General features: G+C 41.4%; 1 protein-coding gene across 2 annotated transcripts in view; it reads right to left on the bottom strand.

Moving 5' to 3' along the window:
- The window catches only part of LOC126187538 (alpha-1,3-mannosyl-glycoprotein 4-beta-N-acetylglucosaminyltransferase A), an 875060-nt gene that overhangs the window by 661028 nt on the left and 198291 nt on the right, over positions 1-15741 (bottom strand). The window lies entirely within an intron of this gene.

The following is a 15741-nucleotide window of genomic DNA, read 5'->3' on the forward strand; positions in this document are numbered from 1 at the left end:
GTGTGGTCAATGGTGGCCGAGCAACTGGCTCATCACAATACGCCAGTCACTACTCTTGATGAACTGTGGTATCGTGTTGAATCTGCATGGGCAGCTGTACCTGTACACGCCATCCAAGCTCTGTTTGACTCAATGCCCAGGCGCATCAAGGCCGTTATTATGGCCAGAGGTGGTTGTTCTGGGTACTGATTTCTCAGGATCTATGCACCGAAATTGCGTGAAAATGTAATCACATGTCAGTTCTAGTATAATATATTTCTCCAATGAATACCCGTTTATCATCTGCGTTTATTATTGGTATAGCAATTTCAATGTCCAGTAGTGTAGATACACCCAATGACTCAACAATAATTTCAATATCTTTAAACCAAAAAAAAAAAAAAAAAATCTATTGGTTGTAGTGACAATTTCACAATGAACCTTTCAAGTAACGCTTTTAAATGCTTCATGAGATTTCAACAGCCAATATATCAGATGACAGCGTTGCACAATTGCTACCATCTCAGAATACCACTCATTTGTATTTATTTTATTTATTGGCTTGTGTCATCTTTTACATCTTTTCATTACGCAAATGTTTGAGAGAACTTCATATAATCCACAGTTACACAACAAACGAATACAGCATGAATATCTTACATTTTATTATACTTTCCTATTTACTTAATGAACAGTTTATTATTTTGCCAGTGACTTTATTGAAACGTTGACTGCAAGCGCCGTTAAAAACTGTGATAATTTAAAAGTGGTCAGTTGCATATGTTAGCTGATATCACTATTGTAAAGAGTGCCAAAACATGGTTTTGTCAAGCAGGAGTCATTAATTCTTTAAACAATATTTAACGACAGTTCTTTGTCATTTGATGTGAGTGCACTTGTGCAAGAGTACTAGCTTATTTAGTTATGAACAAACCGTTTTTGTAATTATTATGAAGTAATATATTAGTTACCCCGTTGAGGGAAGGAAGGAACGAAAGTTGGGTTTAACGTCCTGTCCACATCGAGGTCATGATGAGGGAAGAAAGGAAAGAAGATAGGGTTTAATGCCCTGTCTACATTGATTTCATTAGAGATGGAGCACAAGCTCAGATTGCGTCAAGGATGGCGAAGGAATGCGGCTGTGCCCTTTCGAAGGAACTGTCCTGGCATTTGCCTGGAGCGGTTTAGGAAAACCACGGAAAAGCTAGATCCGAATGGCCAGATGCGGGTTTGAACCGTTATCCTTCCGAATTGGAGTCCTGTGAGCTAACCACTGCGCCACGTTACTCGGTATGTTGAGTCAAATCATGTCTTTAGAGCTTAAGAACAATGAATTTTCGGCAGAGATGGCTTCAGCCAATGGAAAAGGAGACTGTGGAGGAACGCTATGGGAGTCAAGTGGAGACTGGAACTTTCTGAGTGATGAGCTCAAGGGAGGGGTTCTGGACACTTACGTTGGTGCTGGAAGAAGACAGACCTGCCAGTGGTAACGTGCATCATTCGGACATATAGGTGATAGATTCTGGTTGGTGAACAGTCGCTATAAAACTTTAGCTTTTGAGGACACTTTTCAGTTAGATCTTGAAGGGTACACTTGGATGTTCGTTCTGGAGGAAGGCAGACCTGCCTTTGGTATCACGTGGTTTTTGATGGAGTGGGTGATAGTTCCTTGGCGGTGAATGGCCGCTACAATTCTTTAATTCTGAAGGAGCTTTATATTTCGAGAGGTCTGAATGTGCTCCAGCGTAGGACTCTAACATTTTATGAGTCACTATTCTTCGTAAAAACGTGTGTTGTTTTGTAAACCATCATGTTGAAATCTGACTTGTTTCGAGTTTTGAATATATCAAGTACTGTGGTCATGAAATGGTCTTAGTTCCGCGTATCTTCGATGAATATTTGGCTTGGGGATTTTGCTATCATTCTGGAAACGCTCTCAACGCAACTTACTGCATTGATACGTATTTTCTGTCTGTGTTTTAGCTGCGTGTCGTAGGGTCACCTCCCGTTTAAGATGTACTTTCTTGAATAAACATATTTCAACATAACTATCTGTCGTCTATATCAATTACAGTTGTTAGCATAGAACCCTTGCTATTAAATTATTTATTTAACTTTTATTTAGTATTTCTCTGTATTTTACTAACTCGTAATTGTAGCAAAGCACAGACTATTTGACTGCAGAATCACATATACAAGTTATTACACCACTGGCCATTAAAATTGCTATACCAAGAAGAAATGCAGATGACAAACTGATATTCATTGGACAAATGTATTATACTAGTACTGACATGTGATTACATTTTCACGCAATTTCGGTGCATAGATCCTGAGAAATCAGTACCCAGAACAACCACCTCTGGCCATAATAACGGCCTTGATACGCCTGGGCATTGAGTCAAACAGAGCTTGGATGGCGTGGTCAGGTACAGCTGCCCAAGCAGCTTCAACACGATACCACAGTTCATCAACAGTAGTTACTGGCGTATTGTGACGAGCCAGTTACTCGGCCACCATTGACCAGACGTTTTCAATTGATGAGAGATCTGGAGAATGTGCTGGCCAGGGCAGCAGTCGAACATTTTCTGTATCCAGAAAGGCCCGTACAATACCTGCGAAATGCGGTCGTGCATTATCCTGCAGAAATCTAGGGTTTCGCAGGGATCGAACGAAGGGTAGAGCCACGAGTCGTAACACATCTGAAATGTAGCGTCCACTGTTCAAAGTGCCGTCAATGCGAACAACAGGTGACCGAGACGTGTAACCAATGGCACCCCATACCATCACGCCGGGTGATACGCCAGTATGGCGATGACGAATACACGCTTCAAATGTGCGTTCACCGCGATGTCGCCAAACACGGATGCGACCATCATGATGCTGTACACAGAACCTGGATTCACCCGAAAAAATGACGTTTGCCATTCGTGCACCCAGGTTCTTCGTTGAGTACACCATCGCAGGCGTTCCTGTCTGTGATGCAGCGTCAAGGGTAACCGCAGTCATAGTCTCCGAGCTGATAGTCCATACTGCTGCAAACGTCGCCGAACAGTTCGTGCAGATGGTTGTTGTCTTGCAAACATCCCCATCTGTTGACTCAGGGATCGAGACGTGGCTGCACGATCCGTTACAGCCGTGCGGATTAGATGCCTGTCATCTCGACTGCTAGTGATACGAGGCCGTTGGGATCCAGCACGGCGTTCCGTATTACCCTCCTGAACCCACCGATTTCATATTCTACGAACAGTCATTGGATCTCGACCAACGCGAGCAGCAATGTCGCGATACGATAAACCGAAATCGCAATAGGCTACAATCGGACCTTTATCAAAGTCGGAAACGTGATGGTACGCATTTCTCCTCCTTACACGAGGCATCACAGCAACGTTTCAGCAGGCAACGCTGTTTGTGTATGTGAAATCGGTTGGAAGCTTTCCTCGTGTCAGCACGTTGTAGGTGTCGCCATTGGCGCCAACCTCGTGTGAATGCTCTGAAAAGCTAATCATTTGCATATCACAGCATCTTCTTCCTGTCGGTTAAATTTCGCGTCTGTAGCACGTCATCTTCGTGGTGTAGCAATTTTAATGGCCAGTAGTGTATTTGCAACGAATATGATGTAGGGCATTAAAGCAGACGTGCGCGACTGTGACTACATCGAGCTATTCTATTTAAACAGAGCCGTGTGCGGCCCAGGTACCTCATCTACCGGTAACTACAGGCAAAGACCAAACTAGTTTACTCGTCTGAACAGCTCTTTGGAAGAGCAACTGCACTTGCAATAACCGTTAGCAACCGTCGCACATTCGTTGTGAAAGCATTCCGCTCGTGTGTCCCCAACATCAGCCTAGGTTCACACAGTCGGAATATTTGGAGAACAGCAGGCGCGCAATTAATGGGCGTACTGCTATGACGCAGGGGGCAGATGCTGCAGTCCACACGGGGCGGACCGCCTGCGGCTGCCGAATTTCGCCGCTTGCCTGCCGCATCGGGCCCACAGCGAGGGCCAAACCACGTGGCAGCGAAAATCAACTGTGCAGTTCAGATACACGATGCAGCAGGAGTATGAAGAGTGGCCAGGGACAGCTGACTTCAGTCAATGCTGTGAATAGCTAGCTGTAAGCACATAGTGTTTCATTGCCCTTTCTAGTTTGTGTCTACGACTTTCCTCCACATTGAGTCCTGTGAATTAGAAAAAACTGACAGAAATTTTAATAACAGAGGTAGAAAAAAGGGCTTGTATTTTAACATAAACACCAATGAATACTAGGATCGAAACATGATGTGACATAGCATGGCTTGACATTTGCTGTGAATTATTTCTAGATTTCCTACAGCATTCAAGAAGAGAGACAGACAGGCAGTCGGTAAGTATTTCTTTCTACGGCTTCGTTATTACAAAAATGCTCTGAGTTAGAGGATTAGTCAGAACTGAATAAAATTAGCGATCTAATTTCTCTAAACGCCTAAAGCAACTGTATTCAGAGAATCGTCAACAGTTCTGGGAACTCCTACACATCTCCTATTGTAGAGACGTTACATTTCGCTGCTATGTGCGGGTGATGGTTCGTATCAAGCTCAATTAAATAAACTGTAATTGTTTACACGTAGTTGTCACTATGCGTGATTGCAATATTAATTGTTTATATTGATAGTTAAACACGATGACATCTTGGACGACGTCATAGTGGGTGTGTAATTGTTTATGGTGGAGAGTGAAATCTCGGTGGCGTCGTGGCGGGCGTGGGATGGTACCGGCCATGGCGGCGTTAAGTCCCTGTACCATTGACATATGGCAGTGGGTGCGGGAGCCATGAAGGGGGGATGGTAGGAGGGTGTAGTGCGACGGCGGTGGGGGTGGGATGTCTCAAGCGTGTCGAAACTGTTTAAATATTAACTAGGTAGAAATTCATTGAAAATAAACGAATTTTAAGAAAATTTAACGTGACGGGACTCGAACACTGAACATTCCAACTACAGGACTGAGCGCTGATGGCACTGACGTAGACACGTTAGTATTATTGCAATAGTCGAACTGCGCTGTGTCACCTGAAAATCGTGGTAATCAGCTGAATTTTGAGAAAATTAAACGTTGGGACTCTAATCATGAACCTTCTGCCTCCAAAGCTGTGCGCAATTGCATAATCTTGTCACGTTGTAGAGTTTAACCTCGAAGTGTGCTACGACAATTGAACAACTTAGAGTGTATGACCTTGGATTGCACTAGGACAACTGGTTGGTGTAAAAGTAGTTCGGTGGGGACAGAGTTAATTAGGAAATGATCTTGGATTGCACTAGACCCAGTCACTACACACTACTTAGACCTCGTAAGTTCTTTCATATGACTGGGTGTTTATGTGTGAATTCTTCCATCTTTTTAGAAAAGCTATTTCACATCTCACTAAAAAGTGATCTGATGATACATCCAAGCTTATGTAAACTCTTGTGTCTTTTATTCTTACCGTATTAGTCCTACTCATATTACAAACATAACTGCCGTTGTAAGCCAATGATTCCTATGTGCAGCAGAATTGTAGTATATACTTCGAGTTCAAACAAAATATCTACCCACACCAAGATTAGTCTGTCCTTGGAAAATAGCATGGACTTCGGAAATATTGACTGAGTAAAATCCAAATTGCGATCTTCACACATATTATCTTAAGAATTGTGCTTCTGTTCCCTTTATTTGGACAAAAACGCTAGTTACAAGTTAGATACACGTTGGTAGTTCAGCGCCCAACACACACATCTGGGTCGGTGCATTTATGCAAAGAATGGACACAGTGAAATATTGCAAGTCTGTAAGTAACGCCCAAGTCTGGGTGCACTGATACGACAAATCCAGCCATAGTGAAACACTGTCCAAGCTTGCAGCGGTCGGTCGTCAAGAAGAGAGTAGTCGGAGCATATATTGTTAGCATGTAGACTGAATACGACACTAGCTTGCGACCGCTGTGCGGGCAGTTTTATCTCGCACCGGAGACCACACGGTCACCTCTCCTGACGCGAAGCTACGGAGGAGGGTGTGCTTCTGACGCTCTGCGCCTCCGGTTGTGGGAGCGAGTGGGCAGTTTCGCTGTCTGGCTCGCTGGCTACAGCACCACGGACAGGTAATTACGTGGAGCCCGCGGTTTTATATTTTCAGAAGTAACTCTTCGTTCAGTGTCACATCATATATTCAAACATTATGAATCACCTCGAGGGGAACGATCTATTGATACGTAATCAGCATGGTTTCAGAAAACATCGTTCTTGTGAAACGCAGCTAGCTCTTTTTTCGCACGAAGTAATGGCCGCTATCGGCAGGGGATCTCAGGTTGATTTCGTATTTCTGGATTTCCGGAAAGCTTTTGACACCGTTCCTCACAAGCGACTTCTAATCAAGTTGCGGGCCTATGGGGTATCGTCTCAGTTGTGCGACTGGATTCGTGATTTCCTGCCAGGAAGGTGGCAGTTCGTAGTAATAGACGGCAAATCATCGAGTAAAACTGAAGTGATATCAGGTGTTTCCCAGGGAAGCGTTCTGGGACCTCTGCTGTTCCTGATCTATATAAATGACCTGGGTGACAATCTGAGCAGTTCTCTTAGGTTGTTCGCAGATGATGCTGTAATTTACCGTCTAGTAAAGTCATCCGAAGACCAGTATCAGTTGCAAAGCGATTTAGAAAAAATTGCTGTATGGTGTGGCAGGTGGCAGTTGACACTAAATAACGAAAAGTGTGAGGTGATCCACATGAGTTCCAAAAGAAATCCGTTGGAATTCGATTACTCGATAAATAGTACAATTCTCAAGGCTGTCAATTCAACTAAGTACCTGGGTGTAAAAATTACGAACAACTTCAGTTGGAAAGACCACATAGATAATATTGTGGGGAAGGCAAGCCAAAGGTTGCGTTTCATTGGCAGGACACTTAGAAGATGCAACAAGTCCACTAAAGAGACAGCTTACACTACACTCGTTCGTCCTCTGTTAGAATATTGCTGCGCGGTGTGGGATCCTTACCAGGTGGGATTGACGGAGGACATCGAAAGGGTGCAAAAATGGAAGCTCGTTTTGTGTTATCACGTAATAGGGGAGAGAGTGTGGCAGATATGATACGCGAGTTGTGATGGAAGTCATTAAAGCAAAGCCGTTTTTCGTCGCTGCGAGATCTATTTACGAAATTTCAGTCACCAACTTTCTCTTCCGAATGCGCAAATACTTTGTTGAGCCCAACCTACATAGGTAGGAATTATCATCAAAATAAAATAAGAAAAATCAGAGCTCGAACAGAAAGGTTTAGGTGTTCGTTTTTCCCGCGCGCTGTTTGGGAGTCGAATGGTGGAGAGATAGTATGATTGTGGTTCGATGAACCCTCTGCCAAGCACTTAAATGTGAATTGCGGAGTAGTCATGTAGATGTAGATGTAGATATAAAAGAAATAAATTCCTTATGGGAAATGTAATAAGGTTAGTGGCTCAGCAGGAAATTACGTGACAGGCAGAACGCTGCACGTTGTCTCAGATAGAGTGACACGTAACGACACAAATTTAATATCTGGTGTGCCCTGCGGGGTGTGTTCCCGGACCATTGTTACTCATATCGTGTCTTATATGACTTAGCGTTATTTGAAATCTGAAACGTCTGGTAGAAAAAAATGGCTTTGAGCACTATGGGACTTAACATCTGAGGTCATCAGTCCCCTAGAACTTAGAACTACTTAAACCTAACTAACCTAAGGACATCACACACATCCATGCCCGAACCTGCGAACGTAGCGGTCGCGCGGTTCCGGACTGAAGCGCCTAGAACCGCTTAGCCACCACGGCCGGCCGTCTCGTAGATGATGTGGTTATCTACAAGGAGGTTTTAGTCCACAAAAGTTGTGCTTACTTAATATCCAGTTAGATCTTGACAAAACATCAGCTACTGTAGAGACAGTCAACTTTCTCTTAATACATAGGAATGTGAAACTGTACACTACACGAATCCTAATAATGTTACATTTTGCTACACTATTGGAGAGTCACAGTTATAACAAACAAACCCGGTTCGTGCTTCATAGTCTCAGTTACTGGGCAACAAAAATTTGATTTTCAGTATTTCGTGTAACTATTGAACAAATTTAAAAATTGAAATGCTGTCATAATCTACGCATTAAGAGGTATAACCTTCTGTTAAAGGCTTAACATAGTAGGGCAAGTACTGCAGCTGGAAACAGTGTGCGTGTCTGGAGACAGTGTAACTCACTATTACGCAGTTCATATTCATCCAGTATCTGAGAATCAGAGCACTCAGCGAATTACAACAAACTTGAAACGTAATTTCACACCTTTATGAAACTTTTTCTCGCTGACAATCACAACGAAATGATGAAAGGAAAAATATTTATCGCCTACTACATTTTCGGTGTTCTTACAATATAACTTTATAATCAGACATGAAGTTTTAATTTATTATTTCTTTACTACTAACGCCATTCCCAACACATTTTGCATACGGTATCTGCATATACCACTGAATCTACATGAAAAATCGTATCATTGTACGAAACACAGTTCACGAGATACGACGTTAAAAACATTGAGATGCGTGAAAAACTTGCTTTTACTTAAAGTGGAGTGGGATAGAACTCCAGCATCAGGCGTGACGTTTAATTTATTACGGCCTTACTAGTAATTCAATCCGCATCACAATTTTCAGACAATATCCACACACGCCACTGAATGTAAATGCACAACTATACCACAATACGAAACACAGTTCAGGACACATGACGTCTTAAGACACGAGATCCGTGCAAAACTAGGTTTTGTTTAAAATGGACCGCAAATGACCAAGATTATATTCACACAGTGTTTCATAATAAGCCCACTTAGCGACTTCCAAGAAACTTTAAGCGTAATTTCAAATCTTTTCTACACTTTTTCTCTCTTACATACTTAACGTCAAATATTCAATACGTTAATTCAAAAAATGGCTCTAAGCACTATGGGACTTAACATCTGAGGTCGTCAGTCCCCTAGACTTAGAACTACTTAAACCTAGGACATCGCACACATCCTTGCCCGAGGCAGGATTCGAACCTGCGACCGTAGCAGCAGCGCGGTTCCGGACTGAAGCGCCCAGAACCGCTCGGTCACAGCGGCAGGCCACGTTAATTCATTTGTAAAGTAAGCAGATGTTTTAAGCTGTTTTATACATGGAAATTGGATTCTTTAAAGAATAGGGGGTTTCCTGGTATCACACTATATCAGGTGATTAATAATAAGTAGAAACATTCTACATTGCCAACGAAATTATACAAATTAACGAAGAAGTCACAGAACTAGTTGACGAGTCTATCTGTTTAGTGCAGCTGAAGACAATGACAGAGTGGACAAGAAATAGAAGCGTAAAAATTGGCAGGCAGTAGTTTTGGTAAACCAAATACGGTTTTAAAAATTAAAGTTACACTGTGTTTGGAACAGAAAGACTGCAACCAATGTTTACCAAAAGTTCTGATTTATGGGAGTGAAACATGCACTTCGCACGCGAATACCATTCAAATGTTTGCTTGGCAAGCAATGGGGAGGTGCATGTTGCGGATGACGAGAAGACACAGCAAGACGAACGAACAGACCAGCGAACGGACCGGAGCGGAAGGCGTAATTATGACTGAAATGGAAATGAAACTGGGGTGGGCTGTTGTGTGCAGCCAGGTGAATGGATGATACATGGAACGAGAAAGTTCTTTGCTGGATATCACGAGATAAGAAAAGATTCAGAATACGTTCTTACGGAGGGTCGGTAGATTACATTACAAAACGAGCAGAGGTATATGAATACTTGTGGCTAAAGACCATAGTGAATGGAGGAGGCCAGATGGATAGCTGTGGAAGTCAAATGGCTGAAGATGATGAAGATTTGTAACAGAATTAGACAGACTTTGATTAATACTGGGAAACTGTAGTTTATCTACACAAGAGACTGTGCAATGTATGGAGTGTATGAATCAGATCAGAGCGCATCGAGCGTATAGTCACAGGGTTTTCAGAATAGTGAGAAACTATAACAAATACTATAAAAAATCAGCTTGCAGTCACTTTACGGAAGACGTGTATTCCACAAAAGCTTTCTTCTTCATGAACCGGTTCTGAAGGGGGAAAGTATTTTTCACCACCCCCTCCTCCCTACCCCTGTAGATCGGCAACAGGGGCGTGAAGATAAAGTTACACTAGCTCTTCGACGTACGAGCCATCATTGTTCGCGTGTTCAGTACATGAATGGACAGGAAAAGAGCCTTAATATGGACAATAAAATGTACCGCCTGTTACGTAGTTAAGAGAAATTCGCAGAGTACCATTGTAGACTCTTTTTTTTTTTTTTCAGGTCTGCTATGTGTGAACTTCAACCACGAAAGTTGAAGCTCGCCAACGGCTTGGCTGTGCTTTATGTGCACAGTGTATATGAGTTCCCTGTGAGCCAGAGCGCGTGGAAAGTTTTTGCTGCCTCAGGTAGTGGCAGAATGACCGAGTGGCGGCTTCATCACTTGCTGCGGGCACTGACCTTGCAGCTAGAAGCCAAACTAGCACTTGGGAGGAACCAACTTTCTTGTGGCGCGCTAACAGGCGACTCTAGTACGGCTCACAGGATAGAAACAAAAGAAAAATATCGCAGGGGCGTTAGTGAGTCCTCGTCCTTGCTCCTTATATTTCATGTGCAGCTATATTCTGCAAAGAATCGTACGAAGCGTGGCCGATGTTAAACAGTATACAAAACTCATCCCGGAAGAAAGAAGAGTTAACGGGACTTGTCTGTACAAGTTCGAGTTCCCTAATTGTTACGCGAGGTGTATCTTGGGAGACGTAACATGTTTCTTAACTTGTACTGGAACTGGGCTCTTGGAATTTCTCGGGAGTGCTTCTCCGAGATCGACATGTAACGGTTCTGCTATATTTGGACGCACATTCTTTTTTCAAAAGTTATCGAATGTTGGGGAGTACTTTTGAAGAGTACAAACATGGAAACCTTCGACCCTTTCACGCGGCACACAAAGGAACAGCAGGGCAACAGTCAATAACAACGATTCCACCCGGCAATCTGATTTTTTATATTTATGTTGCAAAAAGATCAGAACAATCCCTCAAAACAGTTGGATGCAACTCCAAAAATAATCTCGAGAAAATAAGCTTTGATGTTTTCCGAGGAACTTAAACTCCTTAAAGTTAAGACTTTCACGATTAGCCGCTTGGCTCAAACGGTTGCGTTGGAGAATGGTAGTCGGATGATGAATAGATCGCTGGTTCGATTGTAGCTTAAGGGGAGACGTTCATGAAAAACATACACTGTGTAAAAGACGCACCAAATCCACAATTTTAAAGAAATGACAATGAAGTTTTGCACCATGCTTTACGTGAAATTAACACATTTACTCTTACGTTCTTTGGATTATATATATTTAACTTTTTATGGAATTTATAAGCTTCCTGTACCCTTTTTTCAGAAACTATTCGAGAGATTTCTACAAAATTTTCTCTGTTTAGTCTCTTTGGATATAGGAAGGTCTTCTCATGAGGTTTTCTCTAATATATCGAATAGGAGAATTTTCATAATTTTTTAATTGTAATAATATAAAATTAATGCAAAATTCCAAGTACTTTTTCCCATATCTCAGCTTAAAAACAAAAATTCAGAATTTACTCTTAAGTCAAATATACTGAATTTATATAAAGAAGTGTAAAAAATTTCATAGTTATATCCTTTATAGATTCTGAAAAAGGTACACAAGCTTTAAAAAGCATAATTTTCAGGCAATGCAATTTAAAGTTCACTCTAACGTTTTTTCTTACGTCACCTCTTCAGAAGGCCCCAGATTTGTACTCATGGTCCTCTTTTCCGCTGAAGGCTTCACTTTTGGTTTCTTGTTTTCCGATTTCTTTCCATTTGCAGGTCTTCAACGCGCTGTAAATCTATTTTTCTCACGATGTCTTGAGTGAATTTTCCTGTCTTAAAGCCCATTCTGAAAGCCCCTACATTACCATCATTAAGTACAAGAACTGCATCACAAGTTGCAATTCTGACAACTGAAGCAGATGAAAATGTGGTTTCTGGGTATTGTTTCCATATGAGTGAATTTAGAAACACATTTTGATTCCGGGTTTTGCCATGAACATACTTTTTCAGAAGTTCAGGATCAGCAGAAACCTGTAAGTGGACTTGACAACATCCGAGGTACAATTTGGAAGTCCCTCCTCGTGAATGTACGGGTTGTTATCTCTCTGAGCCTGTTAATGAGGCACAGATGATGAATGAGATGTTCGACTGTTGACACTATGTGGAAATATATAACCCATACTGCACCGGCTAATGAGACACAAATGATGAATGGGTTGTTCGTTTGTTGACACCATGTGGAAATATATAGCCCGTGCTGCACTTTCATGTCACTTACACTGGATAGCTTCTGTCTGATAGCGTTGCCATAATACACTAGTAGAGTGCCTGTCATCTTCTTTATGAGTGTGTCATGTCCACCAATGCCCTTTCCATTTTCCAAGCTTTTGCCCCCCATATCACGGGCAAGTTTCCTCAATCTACAGCCTGTTCTCATCTAGATTATCCCGTGCAAGTTTACTTGAAAGAAATGCACTGAATCGTTGTTCACTGAACTTGTATTGATATTTTGCTTCAAAAAGTGGGCGTGTCAGGAAGGACTGTCACACATTTAATTAGTTTTCAAGTACTTCGCATGCGATTTCATCATTGAAATTTTGGGAACTTATGCCCATGAGTTCTACTAACAAATAAAAAATAAAACTGAAAATTGACATTTTCGGTCAATTTCACCTTAAGTCTTTTTCGTTCGGTTTGAATACCTACACTATTTAAATTTAAAATTCATCAGATATATGTTAATTAACACATAGCTAATCATAATTTTTATGAAAAATGCACGTCTTCTGTTTCTAATTACATATGGCATGTAGAATACCATTTTTAATTGCAAATATAAATTCTTAATTATCGATATTTAATTAAATACTGTCAATAAAGATTGTTAAAATTTTTAAACAGTCTTTTATAAAATATCAAATAATGAGAATTTGGTGTCTGATATATAATTAGCAAAATAATGATGTGTGTTATTAGTATATATTTCATGAGTTTTATATTTATATGATGTAGGTTTGAACTGCATGAAAAAAAAAAAACGGAAAAAGAGCAAAGCGAGTTTCGAAGCACCGATTGAACCACATGACCTGTCGTGAAAAATCGCCTTAACTGCAGGAAATTAAACTTGCTCAGAAAAATTCAATATCTAAATTCTCGAGAATTTTTGAGAGTTTCATCGAATTGCTTTTGATAATGTACCATAAATATAGAAAGCTACAAAAATCCGATTACCGTGTGGTCTCGTTGAAAGATCAGAATAGAAGCCTGTCATTGGTGGAAAATCTGATAGGCAAATTCAAACTGAGAGAGCTGTTTTATATTACTAAAAGAAAATCATCGATACAAAGAAAGTAACTGCGAAGAAACCGTGAGTAACAGAAGAAATACTCCAGTTAATGGATGAAAGAGGAAAGTGCAAAAATGTTCGGAGAAATTCAGGAATACAGAAATACCAGCCATTTAGGACTGAAATAAATAGGAAGTGCAGGGAAGTTAAGGCCAAATGGCTGCATGAAGTATGCAAGAAATGTAAAACGAAATGATAGTCGGAACGAATGATTCAGCATAAAGGAAAGTCAAAAGAACCTTTGCTGAAACTAAAAGCAAGGGCGGTAACATTGAGTGTGCAATGGGAATACCACTGTTAAATGCACAGTAGAGAGCGGATAGGTGGAAAGGATACATTGAAGACATTTACGAGGGGGAGGAGTTGTCTGATGACGAAATAGAAGAAGCAAGAGTCGATGTAGAAGAGATATGGAATCGAGTATTAAGAGCCGGCCGCGGTGGTCTAGCGGTTCTGGCGCTGCAGTCCGGAACCGCGGGACTGCTACGGTCGCAGGTTCGAATCCTGCCTCGGGCATGGGTGTGTGTGATGTCCTTAGGTTAGTTAGGTTTAAGTAGTTCTAAGTTCTAGGGGACTTATGACCTAAGATGTTGAGTCCCATAGTGCTCAGAGCCATTTGAATTTTTGAGTATTAAGATCAGAATTTAAAAGAGCTCGGGAAGACTTAAGACATGATAAGAAAGAAAGGATAGATAATATTCCATCAGAATTTCTAAAGTTATTAGGAGAAGTGGCAACAAAACGATTATTCACGTTGGTGTGTAGAATGTATGAGACTGGCGAAATACTACCTGACTTTCGGCAAAAAGTCATCCACACAGTTCCGAAAGAGCTGACAAGTGCGAGAACTGCTTAACAGCTCATCGGATGCGTTAGACGGCGATCAGTTTGGCTTTAGGAAACGGAAAGGCAACAGAGAAGCAATTCTGATGTTGCGGCTGATAACAAATCAAGACACTTTCATAGGATTTGTCAACCTGGAAAAAGCGTTCGACAGTGTAAAATGATGCGAGGAGTCCGAAATTCTGAGAAAGGTAAGGGTAAGCAGTAGGAAAGTATTCACAAGAAAAAAGAAGGAATAATAAAAGTGGAAAAACTAACATAAAGTGCACTGTTTGAAAAGGGTGTAAGACAGGGATGTATTCTTTCGCCTCTATTGTTCAATCTACATTTCGAAGAAGCATTAAGGAAATAAAAGAAGAAAGGTTCAAGAATGGAATTAAAATTCAAGGAGAAAATCGAAGAAAGAGGAAGTAATGCGAAGTAGCAAAAATAAGAACGAGAAACTTAACATCAGGTTTGACGGTCACGAAGTGAATGAAGTTAAGGAATTCTACTACCTAGGCAGCATAATAACTAATGACGGACGGAACAAGGAGGAGATCAAACGTAGACTAGCACTAGCGAAAAAGGGCATTCATGGCCAAGTGAAGTCTACTAGTATCAAACATAGGTCTTAATTTCTGCGAATGTACGATTGGAGCACAGCATCGTATGGTAGTGAAACATGTACGGTGGGAAAAAACGGGAAAGAAGAGACTCGAAGTATTTGAAATGTAGCGCTACAGAATAATATTGAAAATTAGGTGAACTGATAAGGTAAGGAATGAGTTCTCCGCAGAATCGGTGAGGAAACGAATACATGGGAAACACTGTCAAGAAGAAGGGACAGGATGGTAGCACATCAGTTAAGACACAACGGAGTAACTTCCATGGTACTAGAGGGAGTTGTAGAGGGTAAAAATTGTAGAGGAAGGTAGAGATTGGAATACATCCAACAAATAACTAAGGACGTGGATTGTAGTTGCTACTCCGCGATGAAGAGGTTGGCGGAGGAGAGGAATTCGTGGCCGGCCGCATCAAACCAGTTAGAAGACTGATGACTCAAAAAAAGTCCCATATTATTACAGTTACAAGTAGTATTTATTTGACGTAGAGACTTCAGAAAGTAAGTTGCAACTATCGTTCCATGCTAAGGCCATTGAGCAGCAAGAGTGGTGCATTGTCAAAGAGAGTACAAGTTCCCGGTTTCCTTCAGAGACATTTCTGCTGAGGTACAGGTAATAAAACGTGCGCCACAGCGGGCGAATGAAATGTCGCAGCAGCTGGAAACTTCGTCCAAAGTTGAAGTACGCTAGATGATACAATTCTTATGCACAGATAGTCCAAATTTTGTAGAGGTTCGCCGTGAAATTCTGGCTGAAGATGGACCAAATGCAACGTCGCTTACAGCCACAATGAAATGGTGCCAACAATGTGACCAGACGTGGGTAATACT

Source organism: Schistocerca cancellata, chromosome 5 (genome assembly GCF_023864275.1).
Source record: "Schistocerca cancellata isolate TAMUIC-IGC-003103 chromosome 5, iqSchCanc2.1, whole genome shotgun sequence".
In the NCBI taxonomy this organism is placed as follows: Eukaryota; Metazoa; Arthropoda; class Insecta; order Orthoptera; family Acrididae; genus Schistocerca; species Schistocerca cancellata.